This window comes from Eubalaena glacialis, chromosome 4 (genome assembly GCF_028564815.1).
Source record: "Eubalaena glacialis isolate mEubGla1 chromosome 4, mEubGla1.1.hap2.+ XY, whole genome shotgun sequence".
Taxonomy (NCBI): domain Eukaryota; kingdom Metazoa; phylum Chordata; class Mammalia; order Artiodactyla; family Balaenidae; genus Eubalaena; species Eubalaena glacialis.
This window is the reverse complement of record NC_083719.1, coordinates 171,203,275-171,221,469: the sequence shown is the minus strand read 5'-3', so window position 1 is coordinate 171,221,469 and position 18,195 is coordinate 171,203,275. Positions and strand designations below refer to the sequence as shown.

The 18,195-nt window shown below is 43.6% G+C and overlaps 1 protein-coding gene across 4 annotated transcripts in view; it reads right to left on the bottom strand.

Annotated features, from left to right (window-relative positions):
- The window catches only part of BRD4 (bromodomain containing 4), an 81,996-nt gene extending 74,572 nt beyond the window's left edge, over positions 1–7,424 (bottom strand). For 2 of the 4 annotated variants that reach the window (XM_061190124.1, XM_061190126.1), the window contains exon 1: positions 7,180–7,424. The gene's annotated coding sequence lies outside the window, so the exon portion shown is untranslated. Of the gene's footprint in view, positions 1–6,722; positions 6,787–7,179 lie in introns of those variants that run through there. The other 2 variants (XM_061190127.1, XM_061190125.1) reach the window with 2 other exon arrangements.
- Between the last annotated feature and the right edge of the window lie 10,771 nt (positions 7,425–18,195).

Genomic DNA, 18,195 nt, shown 5'->3' with positions numbered 1-18,195 from the left:
CTTCCGCCAATCTGAATACAACACAGAGGCCAGGCACCCCCACCTGTTGTCTACTCAGTCAATGCTTATTCATACAGACCCCATTTTACACATGAGGAAACTGAGGTTTAGGGAGATTATGTAACTTGCCTGAGGTCGAGGTCAAAGCCAGAAGGGAGCGGGCCTGGACTGATCCCTGACAGGGACTCCGCAGTTCTCAGTACACAGCTCCACCCAAGCCCAACCAACTCTGCTAGCCACAGCCCAGAGTCCTGGAACTTTCTACATTGAGCAGAACAGGCCAACACTTGTCAAGAAAAAGATCACAGAACACCCTACACCTAGAGTGAGCTTAAAAAAGCCTTTATTTGTAAGTATGTCACAGATCAAAAAGAAGAAACAGCATATTCATTTAGGTACTCTTAATTTCCAGTTAAATGCTCAGATTTGACCAATTTCTGAAAGAAATAAATTCTCCAGTTGGGTTTAACACACACTAAAGGCATTCCACATGGACCTGGATACTGATGGCCCCTAGTAATGGTGACTGGCATCGACTGGTTCTTCTGGTCAACAGGCCCAAAGTCCACCAGCAAGAACTCAGCCTCCCAGCCAGACACTCCACTTTCCTGGCTCATCATCCAACTGCCTGCCTCCTTTCCCGGGAGACCCTGACTTGTGATACAAACCTTCCTGGAGACCAGAATCCTTTCAACAAGTCCAGATGTCAACACAATTTAATTTAGGGCCAAAAGAGGCAGGGAAGGTATGGAGAGCTGCTACGCTTGTGCTCCGCAAAAACTTCCTCCATCAGCAACTACCACTGACTGTTGCCTTCGTTCAGACAACCAAGTTTTAATAAAATGGTTAAGTTACATCTTAGGCCTGAGGATATACTGGACCACCTTCCCCTGATAGATCATTTCTCCAAACTCTGCAGCCAACAACATCCCAGGGTGGGCACCCCCAAAGCTTGCTGAATTTCCATTAATCCCATTACCACCACTTTTAATCTCATTATCAAACAAACAAATCCTCACCTAGAAAAACCAATCCCTACTTTAAATCACCTCTCCCATTGACCTCTACTCACAGTTTACTTGAAGGAAGACGCAACATAGAGGGGGATCTGAAAGGCACCTGGCTGATCTTGGTATCACCTGGTGACATGGTTTCCAGGCATGTCAGCTGGTCCACCTTCCTACCCTCAGCTGCTCTACTTTATAATACCTGGCTACCTCTTCCCACTTCTATTCTTCACCCTGGATAATAACAGCAAATAAGTAGCTAATCTTGAGAGAGCACTGCCTCATTTTATCCTCAACTGAAAGATGGAAAAATGAGGTTTGGGGAAGGCTGAGTGACAGGCGAAGGTCACAAAGCAGGCAGGAGGGCCAGGATTCAAACTGGGGTCTAACTGTGCCACACTGGTGGTATCAGTCTTTGGAGCAGGGCAGCAAAAATGACACAGGACTGGACTGCCAAGAGGCTGTTCAAGCCCTCCCCAGAGCATTCAAATAACATTGGACTTCTATCACAGAGTCAGGAATTCTGCGACATGATTTCAGGAAACAAAGTCCAACTCTGGGCAGAAGAGTAGAAAGGTCAAAGAGCAAGATCTTGGAGACACTTCTTCTCAGAAAGCTTCAGAACACACTCAAAACCACATTTTGTTTTTACACAGTTACTACTTGTGGGGGCGGGGGGTGGAAACTGTTAAAAACCTCACCCTTATAAACAAGATGCTGTCAAGCTTACACTGGAGAAAGGGAAATTCATGGAACTTTTCTAGAAAACTAATTTGTATCAACTTTCCAAAAACACACACCCTTTGGTCTGGTGATTCCATTTCTAGATATGAAAAAAAGAGAAAACTTGAAAATCATGTCCACAAATAGCAGAATTAAATTATGGTACATTCACATAATAGAATTCCAGGCAACCATTTAAAATAAGAGTATTTTGGAAATGTTCACAGTGTAATATTTTTTGAAAAATTAACAGCACAATCCAATTTTGTTACTCACGTAGAAAAAGACTGGCACAAAAATGGGGTTAGTTAACAATTTTTAACACTTAACATCACCTTAACACTGTATTTTCCAAATTTTAAAAAATGACCGTGCACTACTTTTGTTTAAAGAGAAAAACCCATACAATCTCTTTTGCAAATGATGTGGATCAACCAGTGCTATTCCCCCTCAGGATGTGGTCAAGAACAGGACAGATGGCTGCTCTGCCCTATCTTTGACACTGGATTCACTCTCCATCTATTTCTTTAGAATGGAATACATCCCATGATTTATGCTAGGACATGTGGATGCAGTTTAATCAAGTTTAATCAGTTATAGCCTGCTTGGACTGGAAAAAAAAAAATTAACTGTTTTAAAAATTAACCTTTATAACAATGGCACGAGTTGGGGGTGCAACTTCCAGACTGTTTTCTGTGCCTCACCAGCATTTCAAACTGTTCTCTAACAATGTACAATTCAAAAAACCAAACGGGAATCAAACCGTGCAGGGCTTCCCTCGCGGCGCAGTGGTTGAGAATCTGCCTGCCAATGCAGGGGACACGGGTTCGAGCCCTGGTCTGGGAAGATCCCACATGCCGCGGAGCGACTAGGCCCGTGAGCCACAACTACTGAGCCTGCGCGTCTGGAGCTTGTGCTCCACAACAAGAGAGGCCGTGACAGTGAGAGGCCCGCACACCGCGATGAAGAGTGGCCCCCGCTCGCCGCAACTAGAGAAAGCCCTCGCACAGTAAACGAAGACCCTACACAGCCAAAAATAAATAAATAATTTTTAAAAAAAAAAACAAAAACCGTGCAGACTGTACTACATGTCAACATGCTGACATCCTTGCACTTCCATTTCCTCATTCTTTTAAATGGCTACACCACATTCCATTAAGCTTTCTTTTTTCTTAACCCCTCCATCAAAGTACTAGAAAAATCACTGCAGTTAAAAAGTCATTGCGCATTCTCAAAAAGTTAAGTACCATGACCTAGCAATTCCACTCCTAGATATCCATCCAAGAGAAATTAATACAAATGTCCACACAAAAATTTGTACATGAATGTTCATAGCAGCACCATTCACAATACCCAAAAAAGTGTAAACCCAAATATCCATCAACTGAATAAATAAAATGTGACATACCCATCCATACAATGGAATATTACTTAGTTATAAGAGAAATGAAATACTGATTCATGCTACAGCACAAACCTTAAAAACATTATACCAAGTAAAAGGAGCCAGCCACAAAAGGTTATGTATCGTATGATTCCTGAAATATCCAGAATAGGCAAATTTATAGAGACAGAGTAAATCGGTGGTTGCCAGGGATTGCGGGGATGGAATGTGACTGCTAATGAATAGGGATTTCTTTTTGGAGGGATGAAAATGTTCTAAAATTGGTTGTGGTGGTGGCTGCACCACTCTGAACATACTAAAAACCACAGATTTGTAGGCTTTAAATTGGTGAACTATCATTTGTGAATTATATCTCAATAAGCTTGTTATAAAAACACTAAAAAAAAAAGATAAGGTTTTACAATATTAGTATAATACTCAAAATATAATTTATATTCAATAAATATTTGGAGAAGATAGATACATTAAGAAAGAACATATGTACCACAGAAAATCATTGTGCAAATATCTTTTTGTCTTCCCTTATACATAGTAGAAGCTCAGGAACTAATTGCTACAATGGATTGGCAAATCACATGAAATCAGAATATTAGAAAGGGCTCAACGTTTTTAAACAAGAAACAAAACCTTTTTACTGACAAAATGAGATCCACATTAAGAAATGCTACCCATACTTGTTTATTACCCACTTCATCTTCCTCTTAAAATACTTTTCCCAGATCAGGATTGAACCACAGCCCAAACCCACTCACTACATTTCAAACTGCTAAGTGGGAGACACACAGTACACAGTGCACAGAAGCAACTGCATGCCACGCTGCTTGGACTATTAGTAAGTTTACTGCAATTAGGGATCTTAACATTACCTTAGTTAAAATTCACGTCTCCTGGGCTTCCTTGGTGGCTCAGTGGTTGAGAATCCGCCTGCCAATGCAGGCGACACGGGTTCGAGCCCTGGTCTGGGAAGATCCCACATGCCGCGGAGCAACTAAGCCCGTGTGCCACAACTACTGAGCCTACATGCCTAGAGCCCGTGCTCCGCAACAAGAGAAGCCACAGCAATGAGGAGCCCGCGCACCACAATGAAGAGTAGCCCCCGCTCACCGCAACTAGTGAAAGCCCACGCGCAACAACAAAGACCCAGTGCAGCCAAAAATAAATAAATTAAAAAAAAAAAATTCACGTCTCCTGTGAAGTCACTACTGACCAATTATGCCCACTGTTAATATTTTACTGATTTAAAAGGAATTACTTGCACTTGATATTATGGGCACGCCGAATTCTTCCTAAATTATCTCTCCAGTTTATTCACTCAAGGAATATTTTAGCTGCTCTTCTAAGGTGCTGAGAATACACTAGAGAATAAAAATAGACAAAGCCAAGCAAACAAAACCCTGCCCTCACGGAACTTACAATCTAGTAAAAATAATAATAATAATAATTTAAGGAAATCTTATTTTTTACAAACTCATGTCTTATGAATTAAATAAAATGCCAGCATCAGCAAAGAATCCCCACAATTCTCACCTTGCAAATGTTCAGTCTTTTCAAAACACTAAAAATCACAGATTTATTAAACATTAACTGAAACATTGAAACTATTCTCAATGACAAGCTTTTCTCTCCTTTTTATAGATTTGCCAAGAACACAAAGACAAACGTGTCAACTTTACGATTTTATTCAAAATCAGAATTTGAAACATTTCACATCCACACAATCGTTACAGAGGGTTGTCAGAGCAGATTTAACAGCCCAGGGTCTTCAAATCATTGGTACGAAATGGTTTTTACTGAAAGTTAAAAAAAAAATAACCCTCTAATCTCCTTCCAGAATTCATAAATCTCAAGTCATTCAATAACCTGAATTGTGTAACATGAAAATACTGCATCCCCTCCACCTCCAAAAGCAAAAGTGCAACTTAGTACAAAGATCACAACAACTGGCTCAAAAAGGTAACTTTTGGAAACAAAGTCTAAATTCCTCTGAACAATTCAATAATCTAGTGGAAATTTTACAAAGTGGCCAATGATTCTCTTGCAATTCCTGGGTAATTTTCTCATCTCTATCCCAGGAAGGGAAGGTAACCACATAGACACCTGAGAACAGCCAACCCATCCTTAAAATGCAGCCACTTTCATGTTCTAACTTTCACCTGTAGGCAAAATTCCTTATCTTCAGCAATTGGCTGGGGTTGAATTCTAGCAAGATTCACACATGTGGGCTCATCTCCTCAGGTTAAGACCAACTAAAACCATCTTAAGAGACTAACTCACTCCACAGCTTGAGCCCTTAGATACTTTGTTTCCTACTAAGGTTAAGGGGTATGGCAGATAACAGGGAAGCAATGCACTGTTTTAGATCAGGCTTTTCTCGATTTGGTCGAGGGAAATCATCGGAGAGGTTTATTTTCCCCAGGTTGAAGATTTGGGGGAGAAGGGGTTAGTTATCTACAATGCCTTGGTGGAAAGATAAATCCCATCCAAATTAAACCGAAAATAATGTTTTATCATATTACTGGCAAAGTCATAAAACAGACTGTGCCATCCAAAAACTTCTCGAAACTGGTAACATATTCATAAATCCTACTGGGTATCGCTTTCTTTACAACCTCCAAGGACTAAATTCCAAGAACTAACAATTTAAGGAACCTGACAGCCCCATTCATAAAAATCTCCCAAACATTATTACAGCACCAAAGAGCCACTGGCTTAGAGGTACACTGAGACGGTTTCTGTAAATACGAACAGGTAGAGCCCTCTCGAAGGTAAGCAAAGACACTTCAACTCTCATTCACTTCTCCAAGAAGTCACTTCTTGCACTGTGTGTGCACACACACAGAAGGTAACCCAAGGGCCAAGACCATACACCGCACGAGGCTGCACAAAACATTAAATGAGTAAACAAACAAAAACAACACTTCAGAAAACAATGCGTGATCTTGAGTAAAAGAGAGGTCACTCAGCAAAAGAACATGACTCATCCACGGGCCTGAACAGAAGTATTTATACTGCTCACTACACCAAAGTGGGATTTCCCATCTTCATCCAAGGCTGGGCCTTAGGAGTATCTCAGTCGGGTGAAGTTGTGTTATTTCCGTTTTGGAGGGGGGGGGGTCATTTTATTTCGCTGAATCACAACTCCCCCACATCCCCACCCCATACCACCACCACGCACAAGACTGCAAATAGACGAGACCGTGGCAAGGACGTCAGCGAGCACCGACCGAGCAAAACAAAGCGCCCAGTGAGGGGCTGCCAGGCCGGGAGTGGGTGGGTAAAGGGGGCCAGGCTGGCCCCTCAGAGCACCGCTCCCGCCCCCAAGAGCCTGTCTCCGGGCAGGTGTGCAGCGGCAGCCTCCTCTCTCCACCTGGGGACCAGCCCCGTTCTCTGCAGAGCTCCGGGGACAGCCCGGAAGATGAGGAAATGAGGGCGGGGGCGCGCTGCCCCGGCCTGGACAAGAGGACCAAGGCACCAGGGAGCGCGTTGGGCCCGCCCCACGTGAGCGCCCGGGCCGGGGCCAAGCCCGCCCCGGGGACTGCGGCCGGGAACAGCGGCGCCTGTGACCACCACGCCGGGCCCGGACTTACCGGGGCCAGGCGCGCCGCGGAGTCCGCGGCGGCCGCTTCCTCCTCCTCCTCCTCCTCACTTGACAAAATGGCGGCGACAGGAAGTGCCGGGCGCCTCGGCCCGCCCCCCGCCCGCCCCCGGCCACCCGCCCCGCCGCTGCGCCCGCGCCCCCCGCCCGCGCCCCTGCCCTGCAGCCCCGCCGGAGCCGGGGGGCAGCTGCGCCAACGGCAGGGCGCCCGCGAGGCGTCCTGCCGCCAACGGCGCAGGCGGCCCTGGCCCGGCGCGAACGGCGCGGGGACGCGGGAGGCCCGCAGGCCCGAGCCCGCGTCGCCCCGGCCTCCCCGCCTCCGCGCCGCGCCGATGGCGTAGGTGCTGGCGCACCGGCCCCATTACGCAATGCAGGTTACGCGGGCCGCGCCGCGGAGCCCCGCCGGCTGCCCCGCGCCGCCCGCCGCCCCGAAGGGCACCGGTCCTCACCTGAGACGCTAGGCCGCACGCCGCCCCCGCCGGCCGCCGGCCGCCAGCCGCCGCCGCCCTCTCCTCTTCGGGGTGCCTGCGCGGCGCCGGGGCCCGCCCGCCGCTCCGCCGCGCTCACAGGCCCCGCTTGCCCGCGGGCACTGCCGGCAGCCGCCGCTGCCGCAGCCACCGCTTCGGCTCTTCGGTTGCGGGAGAGCAGAACAAACAGCCCTGCCGCCGCCGCCGCCGCCGCCAGCGCACTGACGTCACCGCGCACGCTGCGCGCGCGGTCACCCGCTGTCGCCGCCCGGCGTGCGCGCCCGAGACTGTGCCCGGCGAGAGCGAGCTCAAGAGAGCTGGCGGCCGGGAGGTGAGTGGAGGAAACCGGTGCTCGCGGCCAGCGGGAAGATGAGAACCCCCCCCCGCCCCCTCAGACCAAGGGTGGGGACTGAGGAAAGATCTTGCAGACCCGAGGGAGGGGACCACGTCGTCGGACAGAAGGGACACCGCAGACCGAGGGAGGAGACAGCTCAGAGGGAGGGGACCCCGCAGACCGAGAGCGGAGACACTCAGACCGAGAGGGGTCCCCCAGACCGAGGGAAGGGACCCCGCAGAACGAGGGTGGGGACCGCGCAGAGTGGGCAGGCACTCAAACCGAGAGAGGGGACCACGCAGACCAAGAGGGGAGACACCTCAGACTGAGTGAGGGGGGGGTCGACCTACAGACTGAGGGACGGGACCGAGGGAGACTGAAAATTGGGCCTGAGGGAAAAGATCTGAAGGCAGAGGGAGACGTCCACAAATTTAGGAAGGGACTGATGATAGACCCTCAAAGAGAAGGAGGACAGTGAGGAGAGACTCCAAAGACTGATGGCAGAGGCGGAGAAGAGACACTGTCTGAGGGAGGCTGCGCTGAGGGGAGGCTGCAGGGTGTTGAAGGAGGCTGGAGTGGGGCGGTGCTGGAACATTAAGGGAGAGAGCTGCGATGGGGGCGCTGGTGTGAGGGAAAGGAGGTGAGAGCAGGCTGTCAGCAAGGCTGGGGCGGCACCTTTCTTGGTTGGCTGGCCAGCCACTGGGATCTAAAGACTGGAAGGTGCTGGACTTCGTGCCTAGGGCACTCTCCCTCCAGTTGTCCCCCAGCTGACCTCCTTCTCATCCTTAAGATTCAAACCACAAGCCAGCTCCATAAAACGAAGAGATTAGGCTTAGGTTGCTTACAGTTTAAAATGACAATCCTGTTAAATTTTTCAAATGGGGAACCATAACCTCCTTTTTCCCCTTTTGCCCTTATCGTCACTCTTTTAGCATTTTAAGTCCCATCTTTTAAAAATAGCAAGCTCAGTTCTTCTAAAAAGTCTAGGTAATTAAAAAAATTCCTGATGGTCCCTTCTTTCAGAACATATTGATACACTAGGATAGCAGTCAAATAGTTTTGTCCCTATCATGGTTTGCTCGCTCTTCACTAAGGGCAATCATAAATTCCTGATAGGTCCTGAGCAAACTAAAGACTTACTTTTACCCTTTATTTTATTTATTTATTTTTGGCTGCGTTGGGTCTTCGTTGCTGCGCGCGGGCTTTCTCTAGTTGCAGCGAGCGGGGGCTACTCTTCAGTGTGGTGCACGGGCTTCTCATTGCGATGGCTTCTCTTATTGCGGAGCACGGGCTCTAGGCACGTGGGCTTCAGTAGTTGTGGCACGCGGGCTCAGTGGTTGTGGCTCCTGGGCTCTAGAGCGCAGGCTCAGTAGTTGTGCTGCACGGGCTTAGTTGCTTCTCGGCATGTGGGATCTTCCCTGACCAGGGATTGAACCCATGTCCCCTGAATTGGCAGGCGGATTCTTAACCGCTGCACCACCAGGGAAGTCCCAAGAAGGTATCCATATAAAGCTGAGCTTACCCATAGTCGTCTTGTTGCAATTATCTACTTAATTTATTGTTGTTGCTGAAAATAAGTATTTTGGGAAGCATTTGGAGCTGCCAGTTTGCAAGTCACATAATAAAATCTTTTGTCACACTTCATTTTAGACAACGCCATAATACCTAGTTGATTTACTGGACCCAACTAGAGGGCTTTTGGCTATGGCTAGAAGTCAGATCCAACCTGAAGAGAATTTGCAAGCTGTAAAGGCAGTTCCAAAAGCTTTCTCCAAAAATCTTGTAGGACAACAATGTCTCATTCTTTTTATCTTCCATAATGCATATCCTAACTCCTCACAGACAGCTCAAACTCAGAAAATGTTTATCCAGGGAATTCCCTGGCAGTCCAGTGGTTAGGACTCCAAGCTTTTACTGCCGAAGGTGTGGGTTCAATCCCTGATGGAGGAACTACGATCCCACATGCCGCGTGGCATGGCCAAAAAAAAAAAAAAAACAAAGAATGAAACATGAAGTACATAATATATTTCTGACTTGTTTTAAATATATATTATTTATTTTTAATGAAGTACTACATGAAATAATTTAAATTGAACAATACAAAAGAATATAGCAGAAAAAGTGTCCCCCTTCATTCTTCCCCTCCCCCACCAGAGTAATCACTGTTATCACTTTGCTGTGTTTAGACCTGTGCTGTCTGATATGATAGCCACTGGCCACATGTGGCTATTGAATGCTTGAAATGTAGCTGGCCCAAGTTGAGATGTGCTTTAAGTGTGTGAAATACACATTGTACTTCAAAGATATAGTATGAAAAACATGTAAACTATCTCGCTATTAACTTTTTATATTGATTACATGTTGAAATAATTTTTTATACATTGAGTTAAATAAAATATATTATTAAATTTAATTTTACCTATTTCTTTTTACATTTTTAACATGGCTACTAGAAAATATGAAATTACAGATATGGCTTACAATGTATTTCTGTTGGACAGCACGGGTCTAGACTTTTTATTCTATGCAGCAGTATATCTACATATAGAAATAGTTGTGTTATAAAACAAAAGACATCATTCTGTACTTGTTAATTTGTAATATGCTTTTTTCATTTAATACATCTTGGAAGTCACTCCACATGACTACTTGGAGATCTGCCTAATTGGGAGATAACTTGGAGATAATATACAGTATTGTTATCTGGTATGGATAGATCATAATTTATTTTACCATTCTCCTATTATGTACATTTAATTCATTTCCAGTTTTTCCGTCATAATAACCAGTATTACAGTGAGCATTCTTCTGCATTTCTCATTTTCTTTTCATACTTGCCAGTATTTTTACAGGTTAAAAAAATTATATAGTGTTTTCTTGAAAGCAAGGGTAAATTTATATAGCGTGATCAGCTTTGGAAAAGCTGCAGGTGTTTGATTTGCTATGGCCTGAATCCATGCCCACTTTCCAGTGAGAACTTGCCCATGAAGTTACTATAAATTCTGGAATTTATTGTTAGGTTCTAGAGATGGTGAGTAACCCAAGATCACACATTTACACAGTTTAGAACTCATATCTCCTGACTCCATGAAGACTGCCTTCTCTAACCCAGAAATCGACATTTTTTGTTAGTTTGTTTTTTTGGCCTTGCCACTCAGCTTAAGGGATCCTAGTTCCCCAACCAGGGATAGAACCCGCGCTCCCCTGCATGGAAGGGCAGAGTCCCAACAACTGGACCACCAGGGAACTCCCAACAGATTTTGTCTGTAAAGAGCCAGGTAGTCAATATTTAGGTTTTGTGGGCCATACAATCTCTATAACATTGCCAATCTTTGTCGCTCTGTCATTGTAGTACAAAAGCAGCCATAATTAATGTGTAAGTGAATGGGTGTGGCTGTGTTCCAATGAAACTTTATGGATACTAAAATTAGAATTTCATGTAAATTTCAGAAGTCACAAAATATTGTTCTTTGGGGTTTTTTTTTTCAACCTTTGAAAACTATAAAAACCATTCTTAGCTGGAAGGCTGTGCAAAAACAGACAGCAGGCCAGATTTGTCCCATAGGCAGTAGTTTGCTGATCCCTGCTCTAGAACCTCAAGTGTAGAGAAATGGAAATTTCTTTACCATTATGCAGAAGTTATTCTGCTTGCAACTTTTTTTAATTAACAGTTTCGGGGGAGCAGTTTTCGATTTACATTAACATTGAGTAGAAAGTACAGAGTTCCCTTACACCCCCTCACTTCCCCCATCTTGCAGAGTGTAGTACATTGGTTAGAAATGATGGGTCAATAGTGATACATTATTATTAACTAAAGTCCATAGTTTGCATTAGGGTTCACTTTTCGTGTTGTACATCCTATGGGTCTTGACAAATGTATAATTACACGTATTGACCATTATGTTTGCCAATATTTAACTCATAAGCTAGCTAAGAACAAAAATAAGATTCAGAATAAAGCACTACAATTCTGTCAGCCACAAATAGGTACAAGATGGCTGTAAGGGTCATTTTGGTTTCTGCTACTTCGTTAACATTTACTTTGCTGTGTTTTTGCTTAGTTTCAAAGTGTTTTACAAATATCATTCACTATCACAGTTAAAATAATGAGAGTGCTGGAAGACCTAGTGTGAAGAGCCATACAATTGCAATTTTAAAAAGGCAGTGGTTTTTTTTAAAAAGTTTCAAAGTGGAAAGAAAATGCAAATGTTGCACATGGGATAAAAGTACTCAAGAGGAAGGAGTCAGGAAGTCAAAGAAAGAATGATAGTAGGAGCTCTTATATACTGCTCGGTTGGTTCAATCATTTTGGAATACAGGTTGGCCTTGTCTGGTGAAGTTGAAGCTCTGCACACTCTACGGCCCACTAATTCCAGTCCATGGAAACTCTCAATGACACACTTAAGAAAGTTCAGCATAGCGCTCTTCCTAAGAGCCCACGCTGAAAACAACCCAAATGTCCACCTGGTAGAATGAATAGATCGTAGTATAATGAAAATGAACAAATCACAGCCACACACAACGACACAGATGAAACTTACATACATAATGGGAAAACCAAAGAAGCAAGGCATACATGATGATTCCATTTCTATGTTGATTTCTAAAACATAAAAATAGACTGAGTTTTTTACGGAAATAAAACTATACAGTTTCCTGTTGCCTGAGGAGGTCTGAGCCGAGGATCCATCATCATGAAGTCCTCTGTGGAGTTAGGAGGACCGCTGCTTCTGCTTGTTTCTTTTATTTGGATGTGTTCTGGGCAAGAGCCAGTGGAGGTGTGGGGACTATAAAGAAAAACAAGCAGGTATTTACCACTGGTTACTTGAGAGAGTGATCAGGAAGGGATGAGGAGAATGGTGTGGGTGGCCAGTTTCTGAGGTATAGTGGTATTCTGTTTCTTTTTAAAATTTATTTTCCAAATTGAAGAGCTGGCATGGCCCTGCTGATTCACGTGTGTGTGTGGTAAAAAACACAATGTGAGATCCACCCTCTTAAACTGTTAAGTGTACAGTACTATTAAACTATAAGCACAGTGTTGTACAGCTGGTCTTTTTCATCTTACATGACTGGAAAGTATTCTGCTTCTTGACTGTGCATTTGACTGTGCATTCACTCTACTATGTTTTATGCATATTTGTATTATATTTAATTTTTTTAGGGATAAAAAAGAATGAATCATATAAACAAGGAAAACTGTGCCTAAGTGAAGAGAACTGAACAGAAAAGGCTAATGATGAAGTTGACATGGACAAACTTCTGACTGTATGGCCAGGAAATGAGCAGCATTGCAAGATGCCTTCTACTTTAAGACTCACACAGAAGGCTGGCAATTTGAAAGCTTAGAGGCTAAGCATGGTGGAAAGTGTTCCTGATAAAATTTCGGTCATGAGCCACTAATGGTCCCAGGGATTCAAGCCCTTATGGAATCATCATGGCATCAAAATGAATGACAATGGGTCAAGTGAGGTTGCTCCAGCTGCTAAAAAATTCTCTTCAGCATTTACTGAACAGAAAAGGTTTCTTGCCTTGACAGATCTTCACTATAGTTGAAACCAGCCTATTTTGGTGAAGGATGCCTGATAGAATTTATTTCAGCAAAGACTTCATGTGGGAATAACCTGCTCTCATTGGTGTAAGTACAAGTCAGGACTGAAAGCTTACATCTCTTTTACTCCTTTCATCTTCAAGACAAATGGGCTGAAGAAGCAGGTTCTTGGAATCTAATACGTTTATAAGAAGAGCATCTGTATCTAGATTTATACTAGTATTGTCTGGTAGCCAGCTTTCAAAAATGGCCCCCATTGATTACCCTTCTTTAATCTCCTCCCTTTGAGTGTGGTCTGGACCTAGTCACTTGTTGATAACAAAGAGAGTATGGCAAAAAAAAAAAAAAGATTATGGCAAAAGTGATGGGATGTCACTTTCATGATTAGGTTATAAAAGACTGACTTTCATCCAGCTGGACTCTCTTTTGCCTTCTCAGCTTGCACATTTTGATGAAACAAGCTGCCATGTAGGAGAGGCCCAAGGAACTGAACGTAGCTTCTGGTAATGCCAGCAAGGGACTAAAGCCCTCTATCCAACAGCTGCAAGGAACTTAGTTCTGCCAGCAAACACAATAACATTGAAAGTAGATCCTTCCATAATCAAGCCTTCAGATGAGACCACAGCCTTGGCCAACACTTTGATTGCAGCCTTGTTAATTCCAGCTAAGCCACACCTGACTCCCAGAAATTGTGAAATAATAAGTGTGCTTTAATTTTAAGACACTAAATTTTGGAGTACATTGTTATGTGGCAATAGATAACTAAGAACATACATCCTGGGACCAAATATCCCCTTTCCCTAGGGAAGACATATTTCAGCCTTAGTGGGGTTGATGAATAGTGTGGCAAGCAAACTCTTCCTTCTCCCAAAATATCCCCTTTGTTCCTCTGGTTTTGCATTGTTAAACTAGACAAAGTATATTTCAAATACTGGGGAATATTGTGGTCTTAGTTCTTTTGAGACAAACAGTATTGTCATTTAAATTCTCTTCCAGTTGGAAGGAATTAGGAACTTATGTCTCTCTAAGGAGGCTATAGTTTTCCTTATGGAGACTATTGTAGTAAACAATTCACACATTCTGTTACCCTGAAATTAGTCATTGGCCCTTGGGGGTTACCTCTAGAGAGGAATTCTTTCAAAAATAATTTCATGGCAGCAAATAAGGGAAATTTATGATACACTTGTGAACTCTCTATCTTCACTCCTATTTAGAGAAATGCTCCCAAATCTTTGTAGGCATCTAAGAAGCTAAAATCCCCAGGCACTTCCCATGGGACAAGTTGAAGATCTGTCCTGAGTGGGTATCTGTAGGCAGGTTACTGAGCATAGACTTGATACATGCGTCCACAATGCCTACGCCCTGCAGGCACTCAATACTCAATATGTTGACCTGTTACTCATAAAGTTAGATTCCCAAAAGAAGATGTTATGTACTTTATGTTCTTTATTTAAAGAATCCAGCTTAAATGGATTGGCTGGAATTAGAGTATCTACAGGAACATAGACAAATGGTCTTCCACATAAACTTAAAGGAATTCACAGTTAGGAGAATGATTACTAAGGATATAAGTAACTTTTTAAAAAAATGGTGGGAATTCCTGGCGGTCCAGTGGTTAGGACTTGGCGCTTTCACTGCTGAGGGCCCGGGTTCGATCCCCAGTTGGGGAACTAAGATCCCACAAGACATGTGGCACAGCCAAAAAAAGTTACAAGGATGCCAACACTGTAGTGGGAGTTCTAGCCAGAGCGATCAGGCAAGAAAAAGATATAAAGGCATCCATATAGGAAAGGAAGAAGTAAAACAATCTCTATTCACAGATGACATGATCTTATACATGGGAACTACAAAAGAATGGACCAAAAAAACCTTTCAGGGCTATTAAGCAAATTCAGCAAAGTTGCGGGATACAAGATCACACAAAAATCAGCTGTATTTCTATACACTAGCAATGAACAATCCAAAAATGAAATTAAGAAAACATTTCCAGGGAGTTCCCTGGTGGTTCAGTGGTTAGGACTTGGTGCTTTCACTGCTGTGGCCCTGGGTAAAATTTACAGAAAGAAAATTCCATTTACAATTGCATCAAAAGAATACTTAGAGGGCTTCCCTGGTGGCGCAGTGGTTGAGAATCTGCCTGCCAATGCAGGCGACACGGGTTCGAGCCCTGGTCTGGGAAGATCCCACATGCCACGGAGCAGCTGGGCCCGTGAGCCACAACTACTGAGCCTGCGCGTCTGGAGCCTGTGCTCCGCAACAAGAGAGGCCACGATAGTGAGAGGCCCGCGCACCGCGATGAAGAGTGGCCCCCGCTTGCCGCAGCTAGAGGAAGCCCTCGCACAGAAACGAAGACCCAACACAGCCAAATAAATAAATAATTAATAATTAAAGGTGCTAATAATTAAAAAAAAAAAAAAAAAAAAAGAATACTTAGAAATACATTTGACAAAGTAAGTGCAGAAGTTATACACTGAAAACTACAACACTGCTTAAAGAAGTTAAAGAATAATTAAATAGTGGAGGGACTTCCCTGGTTGTGGTGCAGTGGCTAAGATTCCACGCTCCCAATGCAGGGGGCCCAGGTTCAATCCCTAGTCGGGGAACTAGATCCCACATGCATGCTGCAACTAAGAGTTTGCATGCCACAACTAAGGAGCCCGCCTGCCACAACTAAAGAGCCCGCCTGCCGCAACTAAGACCTGGTGCAACCAAATTAATTAATTAAAAAAAAAATTAAATAGTGGAAAGACATCCATTCTCATGAATTGGAAACCTTAATATTTTTAAAATGTCAGTACTCTCCAAATTGATCTATAGATTCAACATAATTCCTACCAGAATATCAGCTGACTTCTTTGTAGAAAATAAGATAACCCTAAAATTAATATGGAAATTCAAGGGACCCAGAATAACCAGAACAGTCTTGAAAAAGAGGAAGAAAATTGGAACATTCACACTTCCCGATTCCAAATCTTACTGTAAATCTACTGTGTGGTATTAGCATAAGGATAGATATATAGAGCAAAAGAATAGAATTGGGAGTACAGAAATAAACCCATGTAGCTATGGGCAACTGACTTTTGACAAAGGTGCCAAGACCATTCAATGGGGAAAGACTCGTCTATTTGACAAATGGTGCTGAGACAACTGGATAATCACATGGAATAGAATGACGTTCAACCCTTACTTCACACCATATACAAAAATTAACTCAAAATAGACCATAGACCTAAATATAAGGGCTAAAACCATAAAACTCTTAGAAGAAAACGTAGGGGTAAATCTTCACAGCTTTGGATTTGGCAATGACTTCTTACATATGACACCCAAAGTGCAAGAAACAGAGAAAAAAGATAAATTAGGACTGAACCAAAAACAAAAAATTTTTTTTGCATCAAAGGGCACTATGAAGAGAGTGAAAAGACAGCCCACAGAATGGAAAACAATATTTGCAAATCATACCTCTGATAAGTGTTTAGTATCCAGAACATATAAAGAAATCCTACAACTTAACAAGAAGACAGGGACTTCCCTGGTGGCGCAGTGGTTAAGAATCCACCTGCCAATGCAGGGGACATGGGTTTGAGCCCTGGTCCGGGAAGATCCCACATGCCACAGAGCAACTAAGCCCATGCGCCACAACTACTGAGCCTGCACTCTAGAGCCTGTGAGCCACAACTACTGAGCCCACAAGCTACAACTACTGAAGCCCGTGCGCCTAGAGCCCATGCTCTGCAACAAGAGAAGCCACCACAATGAGAAGCATGCGCATTGCAACTAAGAGTAGCCCCCACTCGCCACAACTAGAGAAAGCCCACGTGCAGCAACGAAGACCCAACACAGCCAAAAATAATTAATTAATTAATTAATTAAAAAAACCAAAAACAAAAAACCACAATGAGGGAAGTCCCTGGCAGGCCAGTGGTTAGGACTCCGCGCTTTCAGGGCCATGGGCCCAGGCTCAATCCCTGGATGGGGGCACTAAGATCCCACAAGCTGCGTGATGTTGCCAAAAGAAAAAACAAAACAAAGGAAAAAAACCCCACAATGAGATAGAGATACCACTTCACACCTACTAAGATGGCTAGAATCAACAAGAAGAAGAAGAAAAGGAAAATAAATGTTGGTAAGGATGTGGAGAAATTGGAACCCTTGCAAATTGCTGATGGGAATGTAAAATGGTGCAGCTGTTGTGGAAGCATTTGGTGGTTCCTCAAAATTTTAAACATAAGAATTACCATATGACCCAATAATTTTACTCCTAGGTAAATACCCAAAAGAATTGAAAATAGGTACTCAGATACTTGTTCAAGAATGTTCCTAGAAGCACTATTCATAATAGAAGGTAGAAACAACTCAAATGTCTATTATTGGATAACTGGATAAATAAATGTAGTAGTATATATATATATATATACAATGGAATATTCAGCCATATAAAGGAATGAAGTACTGATATAGGCTACAACATGGAGGACCCTCAAAAACATTACGCTTAGTGAAGAAGCCAGATTGAAAATGTCATGTATAGGTTTCCTTTATATGGAACAACCAGAATTGATAAATCCAGAGACAGAAAGCAGATTAGTGGTTGTCAGGAGACTGGGGAGGAGGAGTGGGAAGTGACTATTGATGGGTAAGGAGTTTCCTTTAAGGGTGAGGGAAATGTCTTGGAACCAGTTATAGGTGATGGTTGCACAACTTTGTGAGTGTACCAAATGCCACGGCATTGTCTGCTTTAAAATGGTTAATGGCCCATTTTGTTACTTGAATTTTACCTCTTAGGGAAAAAAAAATAAAACTGTTGAGCTTAGAAACCACTTTTTCAGTAGTGCCAAGTATTTATTATCTCAATTCTGATAACCAACTCTGTGAGAATGGATAGATTGCCCCATACCCCACCATATTCATATTGTCCCCCAAACTGAATTCCTATTTCATATATATATATAAGTATATGCTCAACCACATAGTTTTTTTTTTTTTTAATTTTATTTATTTATTTATTTATGGCTGTGTTGGGTCTTTGTCTCTGTGCGAGGGCTTTCTCTAGTTGCAGCAAGTGGGGGCCGCTCTTCATCGCGGTGCGCAGGCCTTTCACTATCGCGGTCTCTCT